The sequence below is a fragment of the Pseudophryne corroboree genome, chromosome 12 (genome assembly GCF_028390025.1).
Source record: "Pseudophryne corroboree isolate aPseCor3 chromosome 12, aPseCor3.hap2, whole genome shotgun sequence".
In the NCBI taxonomy this organism is placed as follows: domain Eukaryota; kingdom Metazoa; phylum Chordata; class Amphibia; order Anura; family Myobatrachidae; genus Pseudophryne; species Pseudophryne corroboree.
In genome coordinates this window covers 163,428,481-163,445,187 of record NC_086455.1, presented here as the reverse complement: position 1 = coordinate 163,445,187, position 16,707 = coordinate 163,428,481, and positions in this window count along the sequence as shown.

The window sequence follows — 16,707 nt, the reverse complement described above, 5'->3', positions numbered from 1 at the left end:
TTTTCCTCTGGGCTGGTTGATGCTGTGGTTGGCTGTGCTGGCAGTTGTCTAGCAGCTGTAGTCTTTTCCTCTGGGCTGGGCTGTGCTGGAGTAGCTGATGTCAACGGTGGTTTTGGAACTTGACTCCGGGGAATGGCGCCAACAAACGTAGTGACGATCCCACCACCCAGATCATTTCCTAGGACCACATCAGTTGGGAGACCATCCATGACGGCAACTTCTCGCAACTCTGGTCCAGCTCCCCAGTCCAGGTAGACTCTTGCCATGGGAACCGCTTTTTCTGTTCCTTCTGCCAGGGTGACCGTGGCAGTGCGACCCTGCAATACTGCAGCAGGATCTATAAGGTGGGGGCTCACCACAGTGATTGAGGCCCCTGAGTCTCTTAGGCCTTCTCCCTGCAGGGGTCCCACGTGGACCGGCTGCAGGTGCCTCCACATGTTGTGTAGGGGCTGTTTGGCCATGCAGGTGACTCTCTCCGCAGAGTGCACCTGTCTCTCGCCACACTCCATCGGACTGACTGGAGGGGGAACAGTCTCTGTAGGCTCATCTCCTCTCGTCAAACAAGCGATCCGGGCTCCAGCACTCGGATTTGGGGCACGAGTCTGGGGTGCTTGGGATGCAGGACAGTTCATCCTCAGATGTCCGATTTTCCCACAGCCGTAGCACTTCTTCTCCAGTCGTGGCACCGATGATCTCTGATCAGTTGCAGGGACGCTGCGGTGCGGTTGCTGGCCAAGAGCACCCGGGTTGGAAGATGCTTGTCTTTGGGGGTGATGAGTTGAAGAGGGGGGTCCCCCTGGTGGTACAGTCTTTTGGAGCTGGCTGCTCGCTGGGCGCTTCTGGCCCCGTGGCCGAATTGCCACATATTTGTCGGCTAATTGGGCAGCCATTTTTAAGCTGGGTGGCTCCCGATCTAGCACCCACTCCTTCACTTCTTGGGCGCACCTGCGGTAGAACTGCTCCCTGCAGATCAGGTCGATCAGTGCGTCCCATGTAGTGGCTTCCGAATCCTTCACCCACTTCACCACGTACTGCCGCAGCTGGGTGGCGAACTGCTCATGGGTGCTGCTAGGATTCTTAGGCAAGTCTCTGAATTTCTTCCTGTAAGACTCGGGAGTGATGAAGAATCGCTGGAGGAGGGCCTTCTCGACTTCGTCATAGTTCCCACAGTCCTCCGTCGCCACTCCTCGATAGGCCTCCAAGGCCTCTCCATGCAGAGTGGGCACAAGGTGTCTCACCCACTCTGACTTGGGTAGATCGTGTAGTTTACAAGTCCTTTCAAAAACTTGTAAATGTCCATCAATGTCCCCATCACTGTCTGCAAACTTGGCAAACTGAATGCGTCCCGATCTGCGTACAACAGCTGACAACGGCTCCCGGGGTACCACGGCCTGTGGTGCCCGCTCATCACGCCACATCTGGATGATGATCAAGCGCTCTTGCTCCGTTGCCCTTTCCCCCAATTCCGCTAGCCGATCTGCTAGGGTATCCGGGCCGCCCCCCCTGGGACGTTGGGATCCTGGCCCTGCTAGGGATTGCTGGGAAACATTGCTGCTGTGAGAGAGGGCGGGGCTTGTGGTTCTCACCGGTTCCTTACGAAGGTCCACTGGTGGGCCGTCCTCTGCGATGCTGACGCCGTCAGTGCTTTCCACCTCCGCCCGATGAGACTCCTCCCAGCTCCTGAGCGCCGCCTGCATGACGCTCCTGGACGCGTTGGAAGGGATATCCACACCCTTCCCCTGGCATACGATCTCCAGATCCTCCTTGGACATTCCGCTGAATTCCGCCATCTTGTGCGTTCTCCTGCGCTGCAGTTACTCCTCTCCTGAGTAACTCGGCTTCTCCAATCGGGTGATGAAAAGCCGCCTGGGATTATCCCACCACTATGCCACCAATTTCTGTGACAGGACGATACCGTACGAAAGCACTCGCAGCTTCCGCGTCCCGTTGACTGCGCACAGAATGGAAGGTCAAGCCGCACGAGGCCTGACCACATAGGGGATTCCCGCTTACCGTCAGTAACCGCCTGTTACTGACTCCACCCACTGCGCTGTGGGCGGGTTCTCGCTGCCACCACCAAACTCCTAATCTGCCGTGGCGTTTGGAACCACGGTTCTGCTCTGTATGTGCCGACGCACTGCTTTACCACACCTGTGTGGTGTCGACGAATCCCCACTAGCCACTTGCTAGGCCTCTACCGGTAGCTGGCGGAAGGCGGAGCTTGGAGACGTCAGGTGCTTCCCTGGACAGCCGGAGAACGGGGCTAGGTTTGGCCTAACCCTGTTGGTCACAAGATGAAGCAGTCTTCTTGAGGCAAAGGTGTTTATTGCTCAAATAACCTTTAAAAAGGCTCCTCCCTATTGCTAGGGGCAACGGCATACAATCAAGATCTTTTCAGCAGAAGAAGATGTTACAATACACTTGGAGGCTCACAGGCATCCTCTTTTTATCCCAGTTCTACACACAGTACCACAGGGGGGTAAGCCCTCCCTGTCTTCTCCAACCAATCAGGTTATCGCAGAAAATATAAAGAAATACAAGTTTACATTTCAAAAGTTAAGAATTGGATAAAGTACATTCCTGCTCCTCTTCTTATATATAACCAGACCAGTGGCTTTCCCAAACACAATCTGATTATCATCTTCCTGTCTCTTTCACAAATGTAAATATAACTTGCATTTCAATTGCATTCACCCTCTCACACAGACAACGTTCTTATACTGTAAATTAAACATAATCTGCATCACACATAATGCAGCCTAAGAAATCTTACATCAAACTGTTGTTGAATGAAACCCACTAGTTTGCATTTGTAAAACACAATCTGATTAACATGTTCCTGTCTCTCTAACATCTCCATGCAAACCCAGTTCACTCAATATTCAGAGAAGACAGCAACAAATCCTTTCACCTGCATGTGTCTATAAAGTTACACAGAGACACATCTCAATCTCAAAGAAATGGCTTGTCTATACACCCCTTTCCAGGTGCCAGGGTCATCAGCATCTCAATTCCTAGGTGAGAAGCTTCCAAGCCATTTGTCCTCAAACGTAAATGCATTTTAAAACCAACACAGCTTACACATTCCTTCTAAGTGCTGGCATTTGCTGCAATGTAAATGTGCAATTCTACAACTGTGCCTATTGCATTAAATATAACATTGGTGAAAACACAGTATTAAATATATTCTTAAATACCCGGTGCCTAGCACCCACACTATATTTAAAGATGGCGCTTAGCACCAGTGCACAGTTTTAAAGTGGCGCCAAGCGCCCATTGTCCTGTTAAGGGCGCCGGGCACTAGGGGTTAACCCCTTCAGTGCCGCACGTGTGGCTGGTTGGTCTCTCCGGCCACAATTACATTTTAATTTTAGTTAAATTACATATATGCAGGAAGGCTCAATTTCCTGATAACCCTCTGTAACAGGAGTCTTGCTAAAATGTGCTCTGCTACAAAAATCCACCAACGACCAACTCCAGGCTTGTGCAAAAAACAACAAATACCTTTTATTCAGGTAGCTCAAAAACAAATATATACATAAAACAAAGATCACTGTCTTCAGTATAAACTACCAGGGAGGTTAGGCCCTGCCTCACTCCCTCTTACTTAATAAGGAACCCTTCAGGTCCCGGCATCCTGACACTATCATCCCTATGAGGCCTATCACCTGGACATTAACTGCCTTCAGGAGCCCTGACTCATGGGAGAGACTCTGCTTTAAACCCAGCACCCAGGTGCTGGCTGATGAAGCAGCTTCTTGGGCTAAGAAGCCTATAAGACCTGGTCTGGGCCAAATGGATGGGAACCCGGTCCATCCACACTTCCCACCCACCCCCAGGACCCTGTGTGTAGCTTACAGGTGGAAAAGTACCTCTTCTGCCACAACTCATTGTATACGAGCGTCACCTCTTAAAACTTTTTTTGGCCTCTGTTAGTTCCCGCAGAACCCTTTACTTATACATATCACTTTATCTGCTCACCAATCCATCGATCTGCCTCAGCTCAGGGCGAAATGGGAATCTTATATAGGTATGGTGATGAATCCTGGAAACTGGCTTTGGGAAGCCCTAGGCAGGGCGTGTCTACTACTTCCATAGGATTTCTTCATAGGAAGAATTTCACTGAAGGCAGTCCAGAATCTGGGCGTAAACTGTGGCCGTCTATCTGTGCAACCATGCAACCTATAAACATATTTAACATATTTAACATATTTAACAAATAATCGCCCTGTGGATCTAATTTAGCTAAATGTGCCATTATCGAATATATCGATCAGCGAACATCAGTATCTTTATTATTATTATTAATAATAACATGAATTATAATCATAATTAATAAGTACTATTTATATGAACTAGTAATGTTTTAATAACTATCTACAAACACCAGAATATTATTATTAGTAATAGTATTAATAATAGTAAAATAATAATAAGAATTTACTTACCGATAATTCTATTTCTCGGAGTCCGTAGTGGATGCTGGGGTTCCTGAAAGGACCATGGGGAATAGCGGCTCCGCAGGAGACAGGGCACAAAAAGTAAAGCTTTACGATCAGGTGGTGTGTACTGGCTCCTCCCCCTATGACCCTCCTCCAAGCCTCAGTTAGGTACTGTGCCCGGACGAGCGTACACAATAAGGAAGGATTTTGAATCCCGGGTAAGACTCATACCAGCCACACCAATCACACTGTACAACCTGTGATCTGAACCCAGTTAACAGTATGATAACAGCGGAGCCTCTGAAAAGATGGCTCACAACAATAATAACCCGATTTTTGTAACTATGTACAAGTATTGCAGACAATCCGCACTTGGGATGGGCGCCCAGCATCCACTACGGACTCCGAGAAATAGAATTATCGGTAAGTAAATTCTTATTTTCTCTATCGTCCTAGTGGATGCTGGGGTTCCTGAAAGGACCATGGGGATAATACCAAAGCTCCCAAACGGGCGGGAGAGTGCGGATGACTCTGCAGCACCGAATGAGAGAACTCCAGGTCCTCCTTAGCCAGGGTATCAAATTTGTAGGATTTTACAAACGTGTTTGCCCCTGACTAAATAACCGCTCGGCAAAGTTGTAAAGCCGAGACCCCTCGGGCAGCCGCCCAAGATGAGCCCACCTTCCTTGTGGAATGGGCATTTACATATTTTGGCTGTGGCAGGCCTGCCACAGAATGTGCAAGCTGAATTGTATTACACATCCAACTAGCAATAGTCTGCTTAGAAGCAAGAGCACCCAGTTTGTTGGGTGCATACAGGATAACAGCAAGTCAGTTTTCCTGACTCCAGCCGTCCTGGAACATATTTTCAGGGCCCTGACAACATCTAGCAACTTGGAGTCCTCCAAGTCCCTAGTAGGTGCAAGGCACCACAATAAGCTGGTTCAGGTGAAACACTGACACCACCTTAGGGAGAGAACTGGGGACGAGTCCGCAGCTCTGCCCTGTCCGAATGGACAAACAGATATGGGCTTTTTTGAGAAAAAACCACCAATTTGACACTCGCCTGGTCCAGGCCAGGGCCAAGAGCATGGTCACTTTTCATGTGAGATGCTTCAAATCCACAGATTTGACTGGTTTTAAACCAATGTGATTTGAGGAATCCCAGAACTACGTTGAGATCCCACAGTGCCACTGGAGGCACAAAAGGGGGTTGTATATGCAATACTCCCTTGACAAACTTCTGGACTTCAGGAACTGAAGCCAATTCTTTCTGGAAGAAAATCGACAGGGCCGAAATTTGAACCTTAATGGACCCCAATTTGCGGCCCATAGACACTCCTGTTTGCAGGAAATGCAGGAAACGACCGAGTTGAAATTTCTTTGTGGGGCCATCCTGGCCTCACACCACGCAACATATTTTCGCCACATGTGGTGATAATGTTGTGCGGTCACCTCCTTTCTGGCTTTGACCAGGGTAGGAATGACCTCTTCCGGAATGCCTTTTTCCCTTAGGATCCGGCGTTCCACCGCCATGCCGACAAACGCAGCTGCGGTAAGTCTTGGAACAGACATGGTACTTGCTGAAGCAAATCCCTTCTTAGCAGCAGAGGCCATAAGACCTCTGTAAGCATCTCTTGAAGTTCCGGGTACCAAGTCCTTCTTGGCCAATCCGGAGCCATGAGTATAGTTCTTACTCCTCTACGTCTTATAATTCTCAGCACCTTAGGTATGAGAAGCAGAGGAGGGAACACATACACCGACTGGTACACCCACGGTGTTACCAGAACGTCCACAGCTATTGCCTGAGGGTCTCTTGACCTGGCGCAATACTTGTCCCGTTTTTTGTTCAGACGGGACGCCATCATGTCCACCTTTGGTATTTCCCAACGGTTTACAATCATGTGGAAAAAACTTCCCGATGAAGTTTCCACTCTCCCGGGTGGAGGTCGTGCCTGCTGAGGAAGTCTGCTTCCCAGTTTCCATTCCCGGGATGAAACACTGCTGACAGTGCTATCACATGATTTTCCGCCCAGCGAAAAGTCCTTGCAGTTTTTGCCATTGCCCTCCTGCTTCTTGTGTCGCCCTGTCTGTTTACGTGGGCGACTGCCGTGATGTTTTTCCCACTGGATCAATACCGGCTGACCTTGAAGCAGAGGTCTTGCTAAGCTTAGAGCATTATAAATTTACCCTTAGCTCCAGTATATTTATGTGGAGAAAAGTCTCCAGACTTGATCACACTCCCTGGAAATTTTTTCCTTGTGTGACTGCTCCCCAGCCTCTCGGGCTGGGCTCCGTGGTCACCAGCATCCAATCCTGAATGCCGAATCTGCGGCCCTCTAGAAGATGAGCACTCTATAACCACCACCGGAGAGACACCCTTGTCCTTGGATATAGGGTTATCCGCTGATGCATCTGAAGATGCGATCCGGACCATTTGTCCAGCAGATCCCACTGAAAAGTTCTTGCGTGAAATCTGCCGAATGGAATTGCTTCGTAGGAAGCCACCATTTTTACCAGGACCCTTGTGCAATGATGCACTGTTTTTAGGAGGTTCCTGACTAGCTCGGATAACTCCCTGGCTTTCTCTTCCGGGAGAAACACCTTTTTCTGGACTGTGTCCAGAATCATCCCTAGGCACAGCAGACGTGTCGTCGGGATCAGCTGCGATTTTGGAATATTTAGAATCCACCCGTGCTGTTGTAGCAGTATCCGAGATAGTGCTACTCCGACCTCCAACTGTTCCCTGGACTATGCCCTTATCAGGAGATCGTCCAAGTAAGGGATAATTAAGACGCCTTTTCTTCGAAGAAGAATCATCATTTCGGCCATTACCTTGGTAAAGACCCGGGGTGCCGTGGACAATCCAAACGGCAGCGTCTGAAACTGATAGTGACAGTTCTGCACCACGAACCTGAGGTACCCTTAGTGAGAAGGGCAAATTTGGGACATAGAGGTAAGCATCCCTGATGTCCCGGGACACTATATAGTCCCCTTCTTCCTGGTTCGTTATCACTGCTCTGAGTGACTCCATCTTGATTTGAACCTTTGTAAGTGTTCAAAAAATTTTTTTAGAATAAGTCTCACCTAGCCTTCTGGCTTCAGTACCACAATATAGTGTGGAATAATACCCCTTTTCTTGTAGTAGGAGAGGTAATTTAATTATCACCTGCTGGGAATACAGCTTGTGAATTTTTTCCCATACTGCCTCCTTGTCGGAGGGAGACCTTGGTAAAGCAGACTTCAGGAGCCTGCGAAGGGGAAACGTCTCGACATTCCAATCTGTACCCCTGGAATACTACTTGTAGGATCCAGGGGTCCTGTACGGTCTCAGCGCCATGCTGAGAACTTGTCAGAAGCGGTGGAACGCTTCTGTTCCTGGGAATGGGCTGCCTGCTGCAGTCTTCTTCCCTTTCCTCTATCCCTGGGCAGATATGATCTTATAGGGACGAAAGGACTGAGGCTGAAAAGACGGTGTCTTTTTCTGCAGAGATGTGACTTAGGGTAAAAACGGTGGATTTTCCAGCAGTTGCCGTGGCCACCAGGTCCGATGGACCGACCCCAAATAACTCCTCTTCCTTTATACGGCAATACACCTTTGTGCCGTTTGGAATCTGCATCACCTGACCACTGTCGTGTCCATAACATCTTCTGGCAGATATGGACATCGCATTTACTCTTGATGCCAGAGTGCAAATATCCCTCTGTGCATCTCGCATATATATAAATGCATCCTTTAAATGCTCTATAGTCAATAAAATACTGTCCCTGTCAAGGGTATCAATATTTTTAGTCAGGGAATCCGACCAAGCCACCCCAGCTCTGCACATCCAGGCTGAGGCGATCGCTGGTCGCAGTATAACACCAGTATGTGTGTATATACTTTTTATGATATTTTCCAGCCTCCTGTCAGCTGGTCCTTGAGGACGGCCCTATCTATAGACGGTACCGCCACTTGTTTTGATAAGCGTGTGAGCGCCTTAGCCACCCTAAGGGGTGTTTCCCAACGCGCCCTAACTTCTGGCGGGAAAGGGTATACCGCCCCTAATTTTCTATCGGGGGGAACCCACGCATCATCACACACTTTATTTAATTTATCTGATTCAGGAAAAACTACGGTAGTTTTTTCACATCCCACATAATACCCTCTTTTGTGGTACTTGTAGTATCAGAAATATGTAACACCTCCTTCATTGCCTTTAACGTGTGGCCCTAATAAGGAATACGTTTGTTTATTCACCGTCGACACTGGATTCAGTGTCCCTGTCTGTGTCGACCGACTAAAGTAAACGGGCGTTTTAAAACCCCTGACGGTGTTTTTGAGACGTCTGGACCGGTACTAATTGTTTGTCGGCCGTCTCATGTCGTCAACCGACCTTGCAGCGTGTTGACATTATCACGTAATTCCCTAAATAAGCCATCCATTCCGGTGTCGACTCCCTAGAGAGTGACATCACCATTACAGGCAATTGCTCCGCCTCCTCACCAACATCGTCCTCATACATGTCGACACACACGTACCGACACACAGCACACACACAGGGAATGCTCTGATAGAGGACAGGACCCACTAGCCCTTTGGAGAGACAGAGGGAGAGTTTGCCAGCACACACCAAAAACGCTATAATTATATAGGGACAACCTTATATAAGTGTTTTCCCTTATAGCATCTATATTTCTAACGCCAAATTAGTGCCCCCCCCTCTCTGTTTTAACCCTGTTTCTGTAGTGCAGTGCAGGGGAGAGCCTGGGAGCCTTCCCTCCAGCCTTTCTGTGAGGGAAAATGGCGCTGTGTGCTGAGGAGATAGGCCCCGCCCCTTTTTCGGCGGCCTCGTCTCCCGCTCTTAACGGATTCTGGCAGGGGTTAAATATCTCCATATAGCCTCCGGAGGCTATATGTGAGGTATTTTTAGCCAAAATAGGTTTTCATTTGCCTCCCAGGGCGCCCCCCTCCCAGCGCCCTGCACCCTCAGTGACTGCCGTGTGAAGTGTGCTGAGAGGAAAATGGCGCACAGCTGCAGTGCTGTGCGCTACCTTTAGAAGACTGAGGAGTCTTCTGCCGCCGATTCTGGATCTCTTCTTACTTCAGCATCTGCAAGGGGGCCGGCGGCAAGGCTCCGGTGACCATCCAGGCTGTACCTGTGATCGTCCCTCTGGAGCTGATGTCCAGTAGCCAAGAAGCCAATCCATCCTGCACGCAGGTGAGTTCACTTCTTCTCCCCTAAGTCCCTCGTTGCAGTGATCCTGTTGCCAGCAGGACTCACTGTAAAATAAAAAACCTAAGCTAAACTTTTCTAAGCAGCTCTTTAGGAGAGCCACCTAGATTGCACCCTTCTCGGCCGGGCACAAAAATCTAACTGAGGCTTGGAGGAGGGTCATAGGGGGAGGAGCCAGTACACACCACCTGATCGTAAAGCTTTACTTTTTGTGCCCTGTCTCCTGCGGAGCCGCTATTCCCCATGGTCCTTTCAGGAACCCCAGCATCCACTAGGACGATAGAGAAATTAATAATAATAATAAGTTTAATAACATTATTTGACAAAGTAATACATACTGTACGTGTTTGTTTTAGCTCTTTATTATGTTCTGTCTGGACAGACAGCTAAAAGTGCATGTAGTTTGATCAGGGCCGGATTAAGGGCCACACGGGCCCGGAGCTGAAAATTTTCAAGGGCCTATACTGAGAACGGAAGGAGGTGTGGCCGGAGCCATGTGGGCGTGTACACCCTATATACACTATGAGCTCCAATGTCTCCCTAAATACATAAATTTAGAAACTGCACAATTTTGTGAGAAAACTACAAAAAATGTTAATACTTATGATATATGACTGATTATTTGGCCAGTCGTGCAGCTGCTGCCAGGGTGATGGGCCTATTGTTATGTATAGGCCTGGAGCTGTAGTTCCATCCGCCTCATTGTTAATCTGGCCCTGAGTTTGATTAATCTTCCTTGCCTTGACCACTTTCTGGCAAGTTTTGGGTCGGTCTTCGGAAAGTTCCTGGTGAGTTTGTGCTGTTCACCTGCCAATCATCACTGACTATAACTGCTGATTTTCATACTAAGGGGACATGTACTAAGCAGTGATAAAAGTGGAGAAGTTGCCCATGGCAACAAATCAGCATTGATGTAACAATTATAATTTGCATACTATAAAAGTATACAGAGCAGCTGATTGGTTGATGAGGCAACTTCTCCACTGGCTCACTTCTCCACTTTTATCACTGCTTAGTACATGTCCCACTAGGACACAAAATTGCCTTCTATCACATCTGGTGATGTTGCGGCTACAGTCGCCAGATTCTTGCTCCGATTTCTGGTGATTTCAAACTCGTCAAAAAAAAAAAAAAACTCAACCCAATAAATTTGGTCCCACTGGGCAAATGTAATGGAGTGAGATTTTCAGAAAGTGAGAGATTTGGTAAGGGTTTTGCAGGTTTTTTTTTTAAAGTGGCAATCATTTACACTGCAAAACTGGGTTGATCTTGCTGTGTAAATGATTGCCACTTTAAAAAACAACAACTGCAAAACTTTACCAAATCTCCCACTTTCTGAAACTCTCACTCTATTACATTTGGCCCCAAATCTTTCACTTTTTTCTGAATCAGAGGGTGGCTATTATCACACATCTCCTTTAAGCTGATGGTGTAACACTAGCAATAATCTTGTCCTCTGCTAGGATGGGTAACGCTGAGATTTAACTTGAACTCTTCCAAACTGACCAGACAAGGTGGATCGTGTGGAGAACAACGTCCACCTGGTCTGCATAGAATTCAGTCTCAGCAGATTTCTACGTGTCCATATATCTGTATGTAGCATCCCTTCCAATAAATGTCTCCACCCTTTCAGTGTCGTGATGATTGCTAATAATCCTCGCTCATTCAGCCGGCGATAACCTCTTAGAAAAGTAAGAACAAGGACTATGAGACAATACAGCCCCTACAGCAGTCTCTGAGACACCAACTTCAAGTACAAATGTTGTCTGTGGATCTGGATCATTTAAAACAGGAGCCGCCTGAAAATCTCTCTGTGACTAAAGCCAGAACGCAAAGCATCTGTCCAAACAAAAGACAGATCTTATAAAGTACAGTAAGAGCAGCTCGGAGGGGGGAGATGAACAATTTCAGAGAACCCTTTGAAGAAGTGTCAGTAACAGTTTGCGAAGCCTAAAAAGTGTCACTCTGCCTTGACATCCTTCAGCTCTGGCCAAACTTAGAAAGCTTGGTTCTTGGCTTTATGCAATTCAATTCCTCTTGCTGACACATGTCCCATAAATTCAATATTGTCTGTTTCAAAAGCACATTTCTCCAATTCAGCATATAAACCGTGGACCCTCAGATGCTCTTCTGAGACAGGCGAGATGTAACTCAAAAATTTTGAGCGTATATATCGCCAAAATCTGTCATTATAAACTGATCTAAAATGTCTCTGAAAACATAATTTACAAAAGTGTTGACAGTAGCTGTAGCATTCACTAGTACAAAAGGCATTACAAGATAATCAAATTTACCCCATCAGGTTCTAAACAACGTTTCTACTCCTCCCCTTATCATAATCAAGTTAAAAAGGGCCTCTGAAAGTCTACAAAGACATTCCAAACATTCAGATGAAAGAGATAAAAGGTGTACCGTCTGAATCTACCACCTCCTTCCCAGCAGAGAGTACTTGAGCACCCACAGGGACGAGGACAGCTGAATATACCTACGTGCCAGATAGTCATCAGTATATTCTTTCAGAGACTGCAACTCTTGTTCTGCTGAAGGCCAAAGTAATCTGCGCCCAAAGAACAATGACAATAGGGCAACCATAGGTCTCTATGTGGAAGCTATTTTGCTGCTTGTCTCTTATTTTCTTTTTAGACTCAGGAGACGAAGGATTCATGGCAGAGCCATAATTCGGGTGACTGCAGGAGGGCGAGACATGTCTTGCGTCTCCCAATGTATTTGATAATTGTTCCTCAACCATTTCATTCTCAACACAATGCATTTCCCGACAGCTGGTTCTTTTCTATTCTTAGGGTACATTCAGCCAAGAAATGACTGGGAGTGCCATAGTAATCATATAGCTGCATTTCCCTACAATGTTGTCTTTGGTAGATTAGGGGCCGCGACCCCTCCCACCTGCGTAGGTTCTGAATTGGACATCTCTGCCTACGATGTGGTAAATATAGAAATAATGGATGGATGTGAATAAACACACGTACTGTATATTTCCTTGTGATGTTCTGTCAGTTGAAACACATCGATCCATAAATTCGTCTAATTCAGGCGGAACCTCTCAATACGTAAATTTATTCAACTCATATATATACGTATAATCAATGGCATGGCCTTGTACAGATTATTTTCTTTCCACATAGTCCCCATACTTGTCTGAGCATTTGTTCCAAAGGTACACTAAGACTTCTGTCCCAGTGTCAAGCGCCTGAAGGCAGGACATGGCGGCTTGCTGATCTTCACCGTCAGTTGCGAAATCGCCTTCCAGCCGGGTGCCTCTTCATTGGTCCAAAGAGATGGAAATCACTTAGTGCCAGGTCAGAGCTGCAGTGAGGGCGGTCCAGTACCTCCAATGGTAGCGGCATATCAAGTCACGCATGCGGTTGGCTGAGTGTGGCCTGGCGTTATCGTGCAGCAATACGACGACTGTTCACAGCAACTGAGGCAGTTTTCGATGAATTGCCCTCTGCAACTGGCTCAATGTGTCACAATAGCGCTCAGCAAAAATATTATAAATAGAATGAATTTGATATAAATGTAATTTTTTTTTATCATAATCACTTCTTACTCTCTTGAGATTTGTGGTATGGCCATGGGGACTCAGTTTGCCTCCAAATATGTTTATTAGCACAAAAATGTTCCGACCGCAGTAGCTTTTAATTCACGTCATTAGGATCCTGATATGTTTAATAATTATGACATAAATATATGACATTGGGAATTTGACTTTTCAGGAGGTGATAAAACACATAATTGTTGAAGTGCTACCAGAACAAAGATGACAAAAAATAAAGTAACTATAGCCGTAGCCAAGCTCTTCCATCCTGCGGCTTGGCCAAATGGACCGCACCTGAATTGCCTCGAATACGCCAAGTTGCAGGCTGGATGAGCGTGATAACATCTGTATGTCATGGTTGTCTGGTGCGTCACCAGCAGCAGCTATTAAAACGTGTAACAATGGTGATTTTGAGTCGGTGGGGAAACTTTGTAAAGTGTGGTCAAGTGGAGAAATTATCCATAGCAACTAATCAGCTTCTACCAATAACTATACAGCATGTATTTGATACATTTCCCCCAGTGGTACTTGATATATTTCCCCATGTTCATATTTACACTCCCTTAACAACTGAATATCAAATAATGTCGGTCCTAATATCTTTAAATCGTCATGATGACGCTATTACTCTATCATCTTTAGTCTGCTACATTAGGTTATTATTATTTAGGTATCTTGCTATGATAATAGTGTCAAACGTATCTCCTCCTCAGCTCCGGCCTCATTCTGCAATTGCAGTGTACAGCTGAGAATCCTGTTCTCTTTTTTACTTTTTCAATTTAGAAAATCAAGATGGTACTTTCAAGCCTCCAAATGCACAATAAACTGAACAAAAACCTAAAATAAAAAAGGAATGTAATGGTTCAGGCCCGCTTCAAAAGAGGTATAGCCCTTTTATTAACGATTCCTGGACTCAGGGTCTGGAATCTTACGGGAAAACTAGATAGCTAAATTTCTGCCATTCATAAAATAAAAAAAACACTCAAAAAGAACAAAAACAAGTGTTACAGTCTAAAAGAATAAATGTAAATAATAAATATATAAATAAGAATTTACTTACCGATAATTCTATTTCTCATAGTCCGTAGTGGATGCTGGGACTCCGTAAGGACCATGGGGAATAGCGGCTCCGCAGGAGACTGGGCACAAAAGTAAAAGCTTGAACTAGCTGGTGTGCACTGGCTCCTCCCCCTATGACCCTCCTCCAAGCCTCAGTTAGGATACTGTGCCCGGACGAGCGTACATAATAAGGAAGGATCTTGAATCCCGGGTAAGACTCATACCAGCCACACCAATCACACCGTACAACCTGTGATCTGAACCCAGTTAACAGTATGATAAACGAAGGAGCCTCTGAAAAGATGGCTCACAACAATAATAACCCGAATTTTGTAACAATAACTATATACAAGTATTGCAGACAATCCGCACTTGGGATGGGCGCCCAGCATCCACTACGGACTATGAGAAATAGAATTATCGGTAAGTAAATTCTTATTTTCTCTAACGTCCTAAGTGGATGCTGGGACTCCGTAAGGACCATGGGGATTATACCAAAGCTCCCAAACGGGCGGGAGAGTGCGGATGACTCTGCAGCACCGAATGAGAGAACTCCAGGTCCTCCTCAGCCAGGGTATCAAATTTGTAGAATTTAGCAAACGTGTTTGCCCCTGACCAAGTAGCTGCTCGGCAAAGTTGTAAAGCCGAGACCCCTCGGGCAGCCGCCCAAGATGAGCCCACCTTCCTTGTGGGATGGGCTTTTACAGATTTTGGCTGTGGCAGGCATGCCACAGAATGTGCAAGCTGAATTGTACTACAAATCCAACGAGCAATCGTCTGCTTAGAAGCAGGAGCACCCAGCTTGTTGGGTGCATACAGGATAAACAGCGAGTCAGATTTCCTGACTCCAGCCGTCCTGGAAATATATACTTTCAGGGCCCTGACTATGTCCAGTAACTTGGAGTCCTCCAAGTCCCTAGTAGCCGCAGGCACCACAATAGGCTGGTTCACGTGAAACGCTGAAACCACCTTTGGGAGAAATTGAGGACGAGTCCTCAATTCTGCCCTATCCGTGTGAAAAATCAGGTAAGGGCTTTTATAAGATAAAGCCGCCAATTCTGAGACACGCCTGGCTGAAGCCAGGGCTAACAGCATTACCACCTTCCATGTGAGATATTTTAATTCCACAGTGGTGAGTGGTTCAAACCAATGTGATTTTAGGAACCCCAAAACCACATTGAGATCCCAAGGTGCCACCGGGGGCACAAAAGGAGGCTGTATATGCAGTACCCCTTTGACAAACGTCTGGACTTCAGGCACTGAAGCCAGTTCTTTTTGGAAGAAAATCGACAGGGCCGAAATTTGAACCTTAATGGACCCTAATTTTCGGCCCATAGACAGTCCTGTTTGCATGAAATGTAGGAAGCGACCCAGTTGAAATTCCTCTGTAGGGGCCTCTTTGGCCTCACACCACGCAACATATTTTCGCCAAATGCGGTGATAATGTTTTGCGGTTACATCCTTCCTGGCCTTTATCAGGGTACGGATGACTTCTTCTGGAATGTCTTTTTCCTTCAGGATCCGGCGTTCAACCGCCATGCCGTCAAACGCAGCCGCGGTAAGTCTTGGAACAGACAAGGCCCCTGCTGGAGCAGGTCCTTTCTTAGAGGTAGAGGCCACGGTTCCTCCGTGAGCATCTCTTGAAGTTCCGGGTACCAAGTCCTTCTTGGCCAATCCGGAACCACGAGTATAGTTCTTACTCCTCTCCTTTTTATGATTCTCAGTACTTTTGGTATGAGAGGCAGAGGAGGGAACACATACACTGACTGGTACACCCATGGTGTTACCAGAGCGTCCACCGCTATTGCCTGAGGGTCCCTTGACCTGGCGCAATATCTGTCTAGTTTTTTGTTGAGACGGGACGCCATCATGTCCACCTTTGGTTTTTCCCAACGGTTTACCATCTCTTGGAAGACTTCTGGATGAAGTCCCCACTCCCCCGGGTGAAGGTCGTGTCTGCTGAGGAAGTCCGCTTCCCAGTTGTCCACTCCAGGAATGAACACTGCTGACAGTGCTATCACATGATTCTCTGCCCAGCGAAGAATCCTTGCAGCTTCTGCCATCGCCCTCCTGCTTCTCGTGCCGCCCTGTGTTTACGTGGGCGACTGACGTGATGTTGTCCGATTGGATCAATACCGCCTGACCCTGAAGCAGGGGTTTTGCTTGACTTAGGGCATTGTAAATGGCCCTTAGTTCCAGAATGTTTATATGAAGAGATGTTTCCATGCTTGACCACAAGCCCTGGAAATTTCGTCCCTGTGTGACTGCTCCCCAGCCTCTCAGGCTGGCATCCGTGGTCACCAGGATCCAATCCTGAATGCCGAATCTGCGGCCCTCTAGTAGATGAGCACTCTGCAGCCACCACAGAAGAGACACCCTTGTCCTTGGCGACAGGGTTATCCGCTGATGCATCTGAAGATGCGATCCGGACCAT